Source organism: Herpailurus yagouaroundi, unplaced genomic scaffold, assembly GCF_014898765.1.
Source record: "Herpailurus yagouaroundi ecotype Mexico unplaced genomic scaffold, PumYag 28, whole genome shotgun sequence".
In the NCBI taxonomy this organism is placed as follows: domain Eukaryota; kingdom Metazoa; phylum Chordata; class Mammalia; order Carnivora; family Felidae; genus Herpailurus; species Herpailurus yagouaroundi.
In genome coordinates, this window is record NW_024412376.1 from 62,301,865 (window position 1) to 62,316,689 (window position 14,825).

Sequence of the window (14,825 nt, forward strand, 5' to 3'; positions counted from 1 at the left end):
AGGTATTTGATACTAAAATCTTTTTTTCTGATACTGATTTCTGATTTAATACATGGAAAGATACTCAACATCATTAATCATCAGGGAAATGCAAATCAAAACCATAATGAAATACCACCTTATACCTGTCAGAATGGCTAGAGTCAAAAAGACAAGAAATAACAACTATTGGCAAGGATGTGGAGAAAAAAAGAAATCCTTGTGCACTGTTGCTGGGAATGCAAATTGGCGTCACTGTGAAAAACAGTATGGAGGTTCCTCAAAAGATCAAAAATAAAATTACCATATGATCCAAGAATTCCACTACTGGTATTATCCCTAAACCCCAAAAACATTAATTCAAAAAGATACATGAATACCTATGTGTTTGTGTGTGGGGAGGGGGGCGGTTTAAAAATTTTTTTTCATGCACACCTATGTTTACTGCAGCATTATTTACAATAGCCAAGATATGGAAGCAACCTAAGGGTCCATCAGTATATAAATAGGTAAAGAGGATGTGGTACACACACACACACACACACACACACACACACACACACTGGAGTATTACTCAGCCATAAAAAAGAATAAGATCTTGCCATTTGCAACAATATGGATGGACCTAGAGAGTGTAATGCTAAGTGAAATAAGTCAGACAAAGAAAAACCATATGATTTCACTCATGTGGAATTTGAGAAACAAAACAAACAACAGTGAAAAAAAAAGAGACAAACAAAAAACCAAACTGTTAAATACAGATAACAAACTGGTGGTTGCCAGAGGAGAGGTAAGTAGGGGAATAGGTGAAACAGATCAAGGGGATTAAGAGTACACTTAACTGTGATGAGCACTAAGTGATGTATAGAACTGTTGAATCGTTATATTGTACACCTGAAACTAATTTAACACTGTATATTAATTACATTTCAAATTAAAAAAAAAAGAAACTTGGTCTGCAAAAAAAATAGTGTTTTTTTTTCTGATTCTGATGGAACATCACCTCTTTGATGTAATAGATGATGTCCGTATTGTGGGGAAGGCACAGACTTACATGAAGGAGGACAATGCCATGGCTGATATTTCAAAATATTATCCTGCCAACTCTTGATACCCTAAAGTGTAAGTTCTTTTATATTAGGGACTATGTCTCATTTTTCTTAATAAAGTCAAGGAAGAGAGTCAGTTACATAGTAGAGACTCAGTAAATATTTCCTGAATATAGTGAAACACAGAAAAGGGAAAACTTAACTGACAGGGCTAGGAATGAAAGATTTATAAGGGACCTATCATAAAGCATATTGTCCAGATAGACAAAGAGGAAAAGATAATGTTCAGCCAAATGTATCCGACACCTTTACAATTTCATTTTTTTTTTTTTTTGGTCAAGAAATTGTTTATTAGCAGAGATTTCATGTTATGGTGTTTTTATATCATTCACAGCTCAGAGTCTGTAAGACCCACAACATACCTTTAGCAACTAATTTATTAACAGGTTCAGGGGAGAAAAGAAATGAGTAAATTCTCACATGCTACAATTGTTTCTGTTTCTTAAACTTGAAATGTATCTGCTACTGGGTCAGGCTGGAGCCACACCCAGAACTGTGGTTGGTAGCGTGTTCAGTCCATAGCTTGAATGTTATAAACTTTGCACAACGGACTGATGAATATGGATGAAAGATCTCAGAGGCTGAGAAACAGAGTATTTCAGAAAACACATCAGTTTAGGTCAGAGTATTGTTTTGTTATATGGCATACGTACAAGGAGAAACATTTCTTCATTTCACATGGAATATAATATCCTGCAATTTTATCCTCATTTCTAAAGCCTCAGCAAACTGTAATTCATAGGCTGGCATGACTTCAGTGGGTACCGACTTACTGAAGAAGAGATTTTTTTTAAAGTTTTATTTATATTTTCTGCACCACACTGTGAAGTGCCCCCAATGCTTTGTTTCTCAGAGGCAGGATTAGAGCACAGATGGGAGAAGAAAGACATGAAATTCTAGACTTTGAAACATTCAGTCAAGATTTATACTGTATCTCTTGTTACCTGGCACCTCTATAATACCCTTCACTGGAGAATTTCAAAGCCCATTATGCTACACAAGTGTATTAATAAGTAAAGTTTTAAAACTATTATCTGTGAGAAGATTAATCAAACTACACTAGAGGTGAGATTAATGAGCAAGTGAGAAGAGGCCCTTTTGGTTTGTTGGTTTGTTTTGTCAGTAAGATCTAACGTCAAATATATCTGACCCAGTTGGAAGCATGGCAGCCTTAGTTCTTTCTGTTTACTTCTTCTTGGCTCTAGTCCAGTTAGGCCATTGACAATTAAGGGAAAATACTACTTTCTCTCTCATGTGTCTTACATATGCCTCCATGGTCAAAAATAGTCTGTACCACAACCACATCAAATACTTTTATTTTTGGCTGGCTTTTATCATATTTCACATTTTGGGAAATTACAATCCAATTCTTGCATACACATATTCTAAAAATACAGGCCAGTAGCTATCTCCCAAGAAATAACCTTGCCAAATAGGTCATATTTTCCTTCAAAGTGCAATCAATTGTAGAAGATGGGTATTTTTCTGAAAAAATTAAATTAGTATTCTTTTGAAAGTAAGGATTCTTTTCTATTGAAAAAATTATCTGTGGGAAAGAAACAGGTTATATCATAAAGCATGTGAAATTTGAACTCTTATTTAAATATTTTATATGACCAAATTAAATACATTGTGGATTGCTCATATGCAAATGTGTATATATATATATATATATATATATATATCAGTTATGTACATTTCTGTCACATTTGGTTAGGAAAACAGAAGCTATTCTGTGTAAGCCAGAAATAAGTTTAATTGAAAATTAAGTGCTTAAGCTATTGTTGGAGGAGCTGAGATAAGGGATGTCAGGAAAGCACTACTGAAGGTCAGAGGTTGATAGAGAATATTCTAAACCCATGGTTCTCCACTGAGGGCAATTTTGTCCGCACAGGGAACATTCGCCTGGAGACATTTTTAATTGTCATGACTGGTGGCAGGGAGGGTTGCCTCTGGCTTCTAATGGATAGAGGCCAGGTGCTTTATCCATGTTGCCTTGGGTGAGGCTTGGTGATGCAGATCAAGAAAGAGTTTTACAATTTTGTTATACTCACAGTTCCATAGGAAGAATTCAGCAAGCTACCAAGGGCCACCGAGGGGAAATTCCAGGTTCAGTCCTGAACTAAGGGAGAAAGCAGAACTGTGTGCTGTGCCTTGCTGTGGTTTCTGGAAGAAGGAACAGGTGTGGGAAGGGAGGCTGGTGTTGAGGGTCCCAAAATATGACATCTTGGCATATTGAATATCTTAAGCTGAAGGAAGCTGAGAAAATGGAAGTAGCAGGAAGGTCTTTCTGCCCTTCCTCCCTCCCTACTCTGTCCTGAAATGGGTCATGTGAGAGGTATCCTCCCTGGACAAAAAGGAAGGAACACATTCACCAGAGATGGTGTGTTTGGGGCCAAGACATCACTACAAATAAACCCTGTTAAATTAAGCCTGATCATGAATAGACACTTCTCTAAAAAACATATCCAGATGGCCAACAGGCACATGAAAAGATGCTCAACGTCACTCATCATCAGGGAAATACAAATCAAAACCACACTGAGATATCACTTCACGCCCGTCAGAGTGGCTAAAATGAACAAAGCAGGAGACTATAGATGCTGGAGAGGATGTGGAGAAAGGGGAACCTTCTTGCACTGTTGGTGGGAATGCAAACTGGTGCAGCCACTCTGGAAAACAGTGTGGAGGTTCCTCAAAAAATTAAAAATAGATCTACCCTATGACCCAGCAATAGCACTGCTAGGAATTTACCCAAGGGATACAGAAGTGCTGATGCATAGGGGCACTTGTACCCCAATGTTTATAGCAGCACCTTCAACAATAGCCAAATTATGGAAAGAGCCTAAATGTCCATCAACTGATGAATGGATAAAGACATTGTGGTTTATATACACAATGGTATACTACTTGGCAATGAGAAAGAATGAAATATGGCCTTTTGTAGCAACGTGGATGGAACTGGAGAGTGTTATGCTAAGTGAAATAAATTGTACAGAGAAAGACAGATACCACATGTTTTCACTCTTCTGTGGATCTTGAGAAACTTAACAGAAGACCATGGGGGAGGGGAAGAAAAAAAAAGGTTAGGGAGGGAGCCAAAACATAAGAGACTCTTAAAAACTGAGAATAAACTGAGGGTTGATGGGGGATGGGAGGGAGGGGAAAGGGGGTGATGGGCATTGAAGAGGCCACCTGTTGGGATGAGCACTGGGTGTTATATGGAAACCAATTAGACAATAAATTTCATATTAAAAAAAAAATTAAGCCTTATCTTCCTAGTTACTACTTCACGATTTACTACCTCCAGTCCTTTGTCTTGTCAATTCTTTACAAATGTATCATTTCTTTGTATAAAAGAAGTTTCTTGTTCTGGTCACTCTTAGAAAGAAAGACAGGATGTAAAAGAGATAAATGTATCTGGTAACTATAGAGAATGAGATGGTCTCAGGGTATGGAGGAAATCCACCAACGTAGTTAGAGAAAAACATTAAAAAACAGGCAAATCTAATCAATGTATACAGACTTAGAATATTAAGGAGTACATATTTATTTTAATACTAGATAGAAACATATATATAATATTAATTTGGGAGAAAATACATAATAGTTCTACCGGCGGGATTTGGAGTAAAGTATTTCCTCACATTTCAGTTCCATTGTTAGTAACTGATGGGTCTGAAGCAACTGACACACTCACAAAATCAGTTTCCTTACTTGTGCAATATAGTAAGTTCTGGTAATTTCCTTGGATTGTTGTTGACATCAAGTGAAATACAGTATGGAAAGCATCCATGTGATGTCTGGTGCAAAGTTGATGGTCAATAAATCTATTTATGTCCAGCCACCTTGCCTTTGCCCTCCAATGATTACAACGATGAAATCCAATCCAATCCCTCTTGCAAGAGAGCAAGTTAAGTAAGTAGCAAAAAGGAAGTAGTCCATAAATAAGATTTAATGATATGGGTGCTGAGGTTAATAGAAGTGGAGTTTTGTCTCAGCTGAAATGGGAATAATACTAATATTTACTTTATGTGAAAATTATAAAGATGAAATAAGGTAATGAAAGTTTACGAACACATAGTTATAATATGTGCTTGATAAACCTTAGTTGACAAAGGATCATCATAGAAACAATAACAACATTAATATTTGAATTTCCCTAAAAAGAAGATAGTAAAAAATTCTAAGGAAAGAAGGAATCCATTCGACAAGTCATCTAGGTGGTTGCTAATTTATTTTAGACACAGAGCTGGTTTCCATATTATAAAATCGAAATATGAGGTTTTACAGTTCTCAAGGATTATCCTTATTCAGAAAATGTTTTCTCCTCTCCGTCCATCCCTCCTGTCAGTGTCGTTGTCTGTTCGTGGTTCTTATACCTGCATAAGGTGGGAAGCGAGCGAGTTCCTTATTCTCAGCCTCAAAATTGACTGCTCAGGCTGGCTTTGTGGCCTCTTTGGGTAGTAGAGCTAGGGTGCTTCATAATAAAATATGAAGTCAGTCTGCCTATAAGTGTATCCAGATTAAAATATTTCTACTTGGGACACAGTCTGATTAAGGTTCTTAAGTTTGGACTTTCAACCCAAACTGGTTATTTGACATTTATTTAATCTCCTCATGGAAAAACTGAAGAACGGACTTGCTATGCGTTTACATTAAACCCAAACAGATAATTACATTTTTCAGATCTGCTTCATTTTAGACACCAATTCCTCCTTGCTAAGTTTTCAGGGAAGCCAGTCCTACCCTTCAGGGCTCTTGTGTACCATGCAGCTTTATTTCATGCTTCCTTCTGTGTACTGCAGCTGGTTTATAGCCTCTCTTAAATTTACTCAGTGTTCTCTTTTTTTTTTTTTTACTAGGACTTTGCTACTCTAAGAATAAATCACAATTACACATTTCCTTTCCCTCCAGCTGTCTTTTAGTACTCCTTTCTCTTTTTCGATTCTTCCTCCTTGTAAAACCATTCCTTTAGTGTTTGCAACCTCACTCTATGACACAGCATTCAGCTTCTCCTCTGTAATTTCCCCTTTCCACAGTCTGTACCACTGCACTGTTCAGTGAGCAAGTACTCATTAAACACCTACCACGTGTCAGACACATGTCTGGAGAGACATCTTCGCCTTTCCGTGGCTTTTCTTGTAACCAGCTCTAATAAGTGCGTATCTGGCTTCTCTTTCCATCCTGCAGTTTCTTCCTGTCTATGTGGTGGGAGGAATGACTTTATTTTCTGATGCGAATTCTTTATTTTAGAGATAAAGACACACTCAGTTTCCAAACACAATACCTCTGACACAACCATCTCCACAGGACAACTGAAATGTTATCACAATTTAGGGCTCCCGGTTTTGGATTAGCAGGTGCATTTCAAAAATCATTAGAAAGAACACAATTATCATCCTACTCTTTTTGTAACCCTTGAAGCCATTCCGGGCTAAAACGTTTGGGACATTTGTATTGTTTCGGGAAGAAGTTGAAACTCCTTAGATATTGCATACTCTTTTTGTTTTGTTTCAAGTTTTTATTTAAATTCTATTTACTAACATATAGAGTAATATTGGTTTCAGGAGTAGAATTTAGTGATTCATCGCTTACATATAACACCCAGTGCTCATCCCAACAAGTACCCTCCTTAATGCCCATCACCCATTTAGCCCATCCCCTCCCCCAACACCCCTCCAGCAACCCTCAGTTCTCTGTACTTAAGAATCTCTTATGGTTTGCCTCCCACTCTTTTATCTTATTTTCCTCTCTTCCCCTATATTCATCTGTTTTGTTTCTTAAATTCCACATATGATTGAAATCATATGGTATTTGTCTTTCTCTGACTTATTTCACTTAGCATAATACACTCTGTGCAAGCTCCTTGATCTGCTCTGATAACTTTCCAGCTGTAATATAACTTTAATACTCAAATACTGAATTCCTCCTAAAATATGTCTCTTCTTGCTTTTCTCATGCATTGTACTTGCTACTATGTATATACTTGTCACACTCTCACTCTTCTGACTTTGCCAATGTTAATTCTCCTTTCATCTCAATATGTGTATCCCTTTCTCTATGAAACCTCCCTGAGTTCCCAGTCTCATGAAACATTTATTCAATGAATGAGTATACATTTTAACACTCGTCATGACTAAGACACATTTTATTGTTTTTAATACAGACATCCTGATGATCATTCCAAATAACCTGGTTAATTTCTGAAACTGAAACCAAGTAGCAAATTCCTCTCTAAATTTCTCTGTTGAAAGATGCTACTGACATTTGGTTTTCCCCAACGGCTTTCCCATCTTATCTTACCAGCTGATCCAATGTTTGACTAGTTACAATGTTTCATCCTGGCTTGTAATTTTTTCAGTGGCAAGGCATCTTTATTTGCTAACCATGTAGTAACCAGGATAAAATATTTTTGTTTTCTTTCACTTCAATAGAGACCAGTGCTGGTTTATTTTTGCATTTAAGAAAATTATTTATTTTTGAGAGACAGAGCATGAGTGGGGGAGTGGCAGAGAGAGAGGGAGACACAGAATCCAAAGCAGGCTCCGGGTCCCAACTGTCAGCACAGAGCCCCACACGGGGCTCAAACTCACAAACCCCAAGATCATGACCTGAGCTGCAGTCGGACGCTTAACCCACTGAGCCACCCAGGCACCTCTATTTTCGCATTGTTAATGGAGTACCTGATACTAAGAAAACTGGGGCATCTAACTGCTGATAATTAGCATGCAAGTAGCATTCCCATTTAACCTAAGACTGAATAGAAAAAAGAGACAAGAAAATTTATTTATCAGAAATTAATGAAGAATGAGAAATGATGGCTAATTGAATCAGCATTATTATCATTAAACACACCCTATTTATTCGGCTCTTTGATGTATTAGGTCATTTAAGGTATACCCATAGACGGTTGCCTGTAGGACCTCTTCTCGCATGTTAAATGTCCTCGTAAAGCAGGGATTATTTCCTCTCTTAGTTTTTTAAATGCTGTTCTCATTAAAAAAAATTTTTTTTCTAGTATTTATTTTTGAGAGACAGAGAGACAGACCGTGAGCAGGGGAGGGTCAGAGAGAGGGAGACACAGAACCCGAAGCAGGCTTCAGGCTCTAAGATGTCAGCACCACTGCAGGGCTCGAACCCAAGAACTATTAGATCATAACCTGAACCAAAGTCAGATGCTTAACCACCCGAGCCACCCAGGCGTCCTTATTTTCATTTTTTAATTAAAGGTAGAGAAAGCTATGCAGACCTTCTCTTTATGTAAATATGCCTTGAAAGTCATTGGTAAATACAAGTATGTGGCTCATGGAAAGGAAACAAAATTTGGATAAGCAAAATGTTTAAACTGGACTAGAGTTCTAATGTTAAAAAATATCATTACTTGTCATAACTTTTTATTGTTTTTCTTTTTGCTGCATATAGAAGGAATGGTATTTTTTTTTTACTTTACAGTTAAAATCTCTAATTTTTTATGTGGATTTGAGAGTATCCTAAGTGTAACAGGGAGCCAGTGTGAGTAATACTAATAACACTTCATGCATTTAATGCTTGAGAATATACAAAGCCCTTTTCCATGGATTACTTTTAAAAAGTTATTTACTTTATCCCTGCAAAGGGTATTAGGCGGCTATTCTTGCCCAAGTAACTATATAAACTTCTTGACAGAGGATTTATGACATAATCTCTTTGCATTTTTACCGCCTGGCAGAGTGACGCTCAATACATTTTTTAAAAAATGAATAAATGAGCAAACAGTAAATAAAAATTTATTTTATTTTTAATGTTTTTAATTTGTTTTTGAGAGAGAACAAGACAGAGTGCAAACAGGGGAGGGACAGAGAGAGCAGGAGACACAGAATTCAAAGCAGGCTCCAGGCTCTGGATTGTCAGCTCAGAGCCCGATGCGGGGCTCAAACTCCCGAACCAGGAGATCATGACCTGAAGTCAGACGCTTAACCAATTAAGCCACCTAGGTGTCCCTGAATAAAAAAAAAAAAAATTACAATTTGGGTAAATGGCAGAGGGAGAAATTGGACCCAGGTTTTCTGGCCTCTAAACTATTTTGAATCTGAGAAAACACTGTGAACTACTTGGGTCTGAAGACCCTTTCTATGTCCAAAAGTGGCTGGCTGTGCATTAGGACACACATCCTGTTGGGATGGGAAGACGGGTATAATGTAAACATCAGGGAACTGAAAGATGTACAAGTCCAGACGCAGAAGAGTCAGTATGGATTGTGTGTGAAGGGGAGAGTCAGGCTGCTTGACTTGTCAGAGCTTCTCTGCTGCACAGTCTGTGGGCTTGCTGGGAGATAAGAATCTTTACATCCAGCTGAAATTAATTGTTCCTGCTTTTGTTTTTTATTGTGGTAAAGAAAACATAACACAAAATGTATCTTTTTAAACATCACATTCCTCAAAAAATTAAACACAGGGTTGACATATGATTCAGCAATTCCACTGCTGGACCTATACCCAAAAGAAATGAAAGCAGGGACTCGGACAGATCCTTGCACACCCACGTTCATAGCAGCATCGTTTGCAATGGCCAAAAAGTGGACGCGACCCAAGTGCCCTTCTGCAGATGAATGGATATGAGTGGTATATACATTCAATGGAATACTATTCAGCCTTAGGAAGGGAGGAAATTCTGACACTTGCTACAACATGGATGAAACTTGAGATGTTATACTAAGTTATATAAGCCAATCACAAAAAGACAAATCTTGTATGAAACTAATTTTACACAGCCAAAACAATCCCATTAACGGTCTGCAAGGATTCTTGAAGATGGCCTTATGCCTTTTCTTATTTGTCTTTTACCAAACAAGACAGTTTGGTTTGGCAATTCGTCTCATTTCAAGCCTCTTTATTCGAGTGTAATAGAACGCACTAAAAATATTGATTGCATCATCTTGGCTTGTTTGCAAGCAAATTAACTCAGAATGTGAGTCTGAAGTGTGGAACTATAGGGACTGTGTAAAATCAAATTCTTGCAAAAAGATATGCCCTGTTTTGAGGGTAAATAGGCAGCAGACATGGATAACTCAATAAATTGTAAGGGAACTGAAATAAAAATTCCTGCTTTTTACTTTTGTTTTTTGTTTTAGTGTAAATTATATCTCACCAACTGTGTTTCCTAATTCTTTATTTATTAGGGAAAATAAATTTACAGAAGAAGAGGAAGCCTAACAAAAGAGCATCACAACATTTAAAAAATTATAAAATATTTTGGGACAAATTATAAGAACAACATAAATTGGAGAAAACATTTTAAATGTTAATTATAATTACTTTTAATTTATACTACATTAAAAAAATCAAAATAGCCTGTAATCTTAAACTAGTTAATTCTGTTAAAAAATTGTAAAAGTTTAGGGGCACCTGTGTGGCTCAGTTGATTGGTTAAGTGTCTGACTCTTGATTTAGGCCTAAGTCATGAGGTCATGATCCCAGGAAAGTGGAATGGAGCCCCACGTCCAGCTCCCTATGGTCCACTGGTGGTGGAGACTGCTTAGGATTCTCTCTCTCCTACTCTCTCGGCTCCTCCCCCACCTGCGTGTGCACATACTCTCTCAAAAAAAGTAAGTTATATAAACCATCAGAAGAATGTGAGCAATACAGAAACTAAAAGAAATAAAATATCTACTTTTGTCCAGTTTCCTTAATTTGTATTTCCTTTCACTAAAAGTAATTAATATGAACATTTTTGTTATCCTTCCTGAAAAAAAATATGTATTTTATCTATTTTATTCTTTTTATTATCTATACAATATCCTGAGATTTGATTTTGTATAACTGCTCTGCCCATGTCCATTATTTCTGTCCTCTTATCATTATCAGTTTCCTCAAATCTGTTAATCACACTGCAGCTGAGGTGATCTTTTTGAAATTAAAAACAATTCAAAATTAAAAAAAAAAGGGGGTCACCTGGGTGCTTCATTCAGTTAAGCATCCGACTCTTGATTTCAGTTCAGGTCATGATCCCAGTATTGGGGGATCAAGCCTGAGTCCGGCTTTGTACTGAGCGGGGACTGTGCTTGGGATTCTCTCTCTCTCTCTCTCTCTCTCTCTGTCTCTGTCTCTCTCTCTCCCCTGTTCTTGCTGTCTGTCTCTCTCTCAAAATAAATAAATAAACTTAAAAAAATAGGCTACTATGTAACATTTTTTAAGGACTCCTTATGAGTTTACATTATACCTCACACAGAATAAACATTCTGCTAAATATTTGATGAATGAGAGGAAAGAAAGCTTTACAGTACAGGAAAGAAGAAACAGAAATGAAAGAAGGGAAAAATTTTAACCAATTGCTTTCTCTCATTTTTTGTTATTAAAAAAAATTTTGAAATGAGTATACTTATTACATGCATTTATGCATAACTGTGCATCCAATACTATATTTCATAAAGTTTAAAAATTTCATTAATATGGAAGGTTATCTTATTTCTTAACAGAATGAGATTGAGCATCTTCTCGCATGCTTATTGAGCACCTATTTTTTTTCAAAATGTCCCCTTATATAATATATATAAAACATTATATATTATAATAAATATAATGTATATAATATACTTTATATAATATAAGGTATATCCCAATATGTACCTAATAAGGTATAAGCCCCACAAATGGCTGATGTTTTCTTATGTTTTCAATTATGCCTATTTTCTCCATAGTGCCCATATGTTTTTGATTTAAAAAAAAAATTAACAATTAAGTAGTCATTTGATTTGTTTGTGGGGTTAGAAATATGTGTGTGCGCAACTCTAAACTGCTTCAGTCATTTGGAGAGTGTGTGGCATTAATGAGATACATGGAGATTTGACAGCAGTATGAGGTAATTTGTTTCACCTGGAGAATATTCCAGCTAGAGAATATTCCAGCTCTTCCCCATGCAGGTGAGTAGGTGGCCCTGTGATCAATGATGGGTGAGACCCTTAACCAATCCTGGCAGAACAAGACTCAGACAGGACACTAACACTGGCTTCATGTATAACCAAATTATCGTTTTTATTCTTACACGTTTTAACAATATGATGAATAATGCCCTATAAAATGTAGATTGTTTCGTTGTATTTCACCTATATATTTCAGTTTTCTTAAGATAAATGGATTTGATATGCAATGCTGCTATTTAAAAAAAAATTTTTTTAACGTTTATTTATTTTTGAGAGTGAGAGAGACAGAGCATGAGCAGGGGAGGGGCAGAGAGATAGGGAGACACAGAATCTGAAACAGGCTCCAGGCTCTGAGCTGTCAGCACAGAGCCTGATGCAGGGCTGGAACTCACGGACCACAGATCATGACCGGAGCCGAAGTCGGACGCTTAACCAACTGAGCCACCCAGGTGGCCCTGCAAAATGCTACTTTTAATTATTAGTAAAAGAGGAAACATAAAATTGGTTGTGGTTAATATTTATTTTTCATATATATAGAGTCTGTGTTTTTGTACATTAGAAATAAATATTACAATGCAAAGTAGCTCTTCGGGTGTTTTTTTTTTTCTGGTATTTAATGGAACTGGAGGTAATAGTACTGATTATGTAGAATTGTAAAAATGTATTTTAATGAAAGAGAGATAATGCCTAGGTACTTTAAAGAGCTGACACTTGCCTCCACCCCAAACAAGATGATGATATGAACTAGTAACTCATAATGAAAAAAATTACTTACATGAATATGTAAATGCTGAGATTTAATGAAGTCCCATGTTCTGTGCTGTGAGAAGAAAAAAAAAAAGCTTAACAGAAACAAATGTGATTACATACTTTAGTTGACTTTTCTTACATACAATAATTTTTGTTCAATTTGGTCTTTGATAATCGATTCTTAAAAGAAAGTACAAATAGAAACCTGTTCATTTTCTGTCACTGAAACCTGAGTGTGTGTGCAAAGTCATTTTTACTTATAAAAATAGTTAATTTTTGTTTTTGTATTTTAAAGGGATCATTTGTTATCATGATGTTTGTATTAATAGCAAGAATATTGATTTTTAAATTGTTGTTTTCTGTTTTATAGCATACATTGAAGGGACTAATTTGGTTTTTAATATGGGGTATAAGTAAAAAAAGACATTCCTCTTGGTAATGGAAATTACTCGAAAATTTAATTTGACTTGTATTTAATTATGATTCATTTTAATTTCATTAGACGTAAATTACTCTATATTTACACTTGCTAAGCATGGTCCACTGTGACTACTCGATAGGTTTCAGCACTCACACAATCTCAGCTTTAGAAATGAAGCAATTTTTGAGAAAATTTGTATTCATAAAAACACTTAAACATGCATTAATAAAAGTGTATTTTTATTCATGCTAAAAGCAACCTATGTTCAAATTGGGCCAAAAAATGTACAATATTTCCTTAAAGAAAGCCATTATGAGACTTAACACTTAATAGAAATTATAACCAAGCATCTGTACATAACGCAAAACAAAATAGAAAATGTTGACTCTTGTAGAACCATTTATTTTGGTTGCTACCCAAAATAAAAAAAAAACAAACAACTCCCCCAACTTCCTTCTTAGTAAGATTCATGTATACTTCTTAAAAGGAAATCATAATTTTAGCATTTCCTGCTGTAAAATTCAGAAAAAAATAGAGGGGGGGGATTAGTGCATTTTGAAGATGAGAACATAATAACCTGTAAAAGGCTGATGCTCAGGGTAATCTGACTTCTGTCACGTTGGGAGAATGACTGCCGGCTCAGCATGAACTACAGAAGGACAGCCGTGAGCTTCTGCATGTTATTTGCACTTCCATCATCTTCTGGCTGATCTTCAAAGAGGTTCCCAAGCGGAGTTCAAAATTCGCACTGTGAAATTCTCCCTGTAATCCAGATTAGAGGTTGAATCTGCATACCAAATCCCAGGTAGGAGGTACTCACAGAGGTCCTAGTCACTTAAGGATCAAATGGCAGCTGCCATTTTAAGTGGCTTTCTAAGACTGTCTACAGAAAAGAATGAAAATATGCCTTCACATTCTTCATTTGAAAGATTCTATATATATATATATATATATATATATTTTTTTTTTTTTTATATATATATTTTTTTTTAAACTATGACTATGACTTTCTTTCTTATGGGTTGTAGTACTGGCAGCTCATGCTTAGTTCTACCCTGGAGCCAAATATATACTGAGTCCTTTATCCGTTACCATGCCTGAAAATGCAAGAAATATGCAAATCAAATGGATTTAAACAGTAAAAGGCACTTCTTAACTCATATGACTAGTATTCCAGGAGTAGGCCTGGCTTTAGGATTAGTTCATTGTGGAGCTCAAATATAAACAATTCTGGATTCTCTTCTTACCTTTTCACTTGGTTACCAGCAATGTGGTTTTCTCCTAAGGTTGAATGACCTCATGGTTATTGTCAACAGTGGCACTGGAGTTTAGGCTTCATTCTTTGTGGACGGTGGAGAAAGGGCGGAGCTTCCCATTTTTATCTTTGAGGAAAATCTTTCCAGAAATCTGCAGGAAACTTTTCCTCACATCTCTTTGGTCAGAATTGGTACACATTTTCATACCTAAATGAATCAATGATGGGTGTGTGAGGGAATACATTTATCCTTAGAGCAGTCAAGTTTAACTCTTGAGCTGATATAAATTATTCAAACACCATATCAACTACTCAGTGGGTGATGTGCAGATGGATACGGAGGGGGAGGGGCCTGGCTCAACATGAGCTACTGCCTTATGTCGCCCCAACATCCATACAGAGCAGCCTTCC

General features: G+C 36.3%; 1 long non-coding RNA gene across 1 annotated transcript in view; it reads right to left on the bottom strand.

The window, feature by feature from the left end:
* The window catches only part of LOC121029957 (uncharacterized), a 66,870-nt gene extending 52,254 nt beyond the window's left edge, over positions 1-14,616 (bottom strand). The window contains exons 1-3 of the long non-coding RNA XR_005790003.1: positions 14,407-14,616; positions 13,737-13,921; positions 12,764-12,808 (exon numbers count right to left, since the gene is read on the bottom strand). This is a non-coding gene — a long non-coding RNA (uncharacterized LOC121029957). The remainder of the gene's footprint in view (positions 1-12,763; positions 12,809-13,736; positions 13,922-14,406) is intronic.
* Between the last annotated feature and the right edge of the window lie 209 nt (positions 14,617-14,825).